This window comes from Lissotriton vulgaris, chromosome 9 (assembly GCF_964263255.1).
Source record: "Lissotriton vulgaris chromosome 9, aLisVul1.2, whole genome shotgun sequence".
In the NCBI taxonomy this organism is placed as follows: Eukaryota; Metazoa; Chordata; class Amphibia; order Caudata; family Salamandridae; genus Lissotriton; species Lissotriton vulgaris.
This window is the reverse complement of record NC_141697.1, coordinates 1,131,636,438-1,131,637,234: the sequence shown is the minus strand read 5'-3', so window position 1 is coordinate 1,131,637,234 and position 797 is coordinate 1,131,636,438. Positions and strand designations below refer to the sequence as shown.

The following is a 797-nucleotide window of genomic DNA, read 5'->3' as shown; positions in this document are numbered from 1 at the left end:
AGCTTGGGCCACCACCTAAACCAGGGATTCTCATTGTTCAGAGATTGAGCCATTGCTTCCTTCATGTGGCCTTCCCTCATTGCCAGGTACCAGGTGCCTGGTCCCGAGTGGCCAGACAGGGGTTTGAAGACTCGTTCGGTCATGCCTGGGTAACCTGGAGGGCTGACAGTAGAGCTGCCAGCCTCCACTACTGTGAGAACTGCTCACCCACCCACTGCGATGGCAGGACGGGGCCCCCATGCAGATTGCCTGAAAGTACTCTTTAAATTGTAGAGGCGAACCCCCAGAGGGGAAGCCTGAATGGGTGCTGAGTCGTCTCGCTGTGTGGATGGTGGTGAGGCAGCGCTGCCTTCCTCCCCTCTCTCCTACACTAGCAGGTGGGTGAAGGTTAAAAAAGTTACTTGTGGCTCTTTGCAGGGGATCACCAAGCTTGAGCACCAATGAAGAACACAGATAGTTGAGAGAACGAGTATGAATTGCAGAACACATTGATCAGTGACACTTTAAATGTACCTTGCGGCCCATATTCCTCCCGGGGATACACCTGTCTGAGGGTCACGTGAACGTCAATCTCTCTGGGGCTCTCCCAGGGTGCAGCTGTCACAGTGGACTCCTCTTCCTTCATCTCCCTGAAAAGGTCAAACCCTAATTGGCTATTGGACACCCCAGTCCTGGCACTGAGGTACGCTGGTCTTTCCACCATGGTGGGTCAGGCAGTTGATTGGTCTGTTACAGGCATGAAAAATCTGGGTGCCTGACTGTGTGCTATACTTTGCTGTTGTAATGTCCCCAACTAT

General features: G+C 53.1%; 1 pseudogene; it reads left to right on the top strand.

Moving 5' to 3' along the window:
- The first annotated feature begins 405 nt into the window (after window positions 1-405).
- On the top strand, window positions 406-558 carry LOC147692906 (5.8S ribosomal RNA; annotated as a pseudogene).
- Window positions 559-797: the final 239 nt, after the last annotated feature.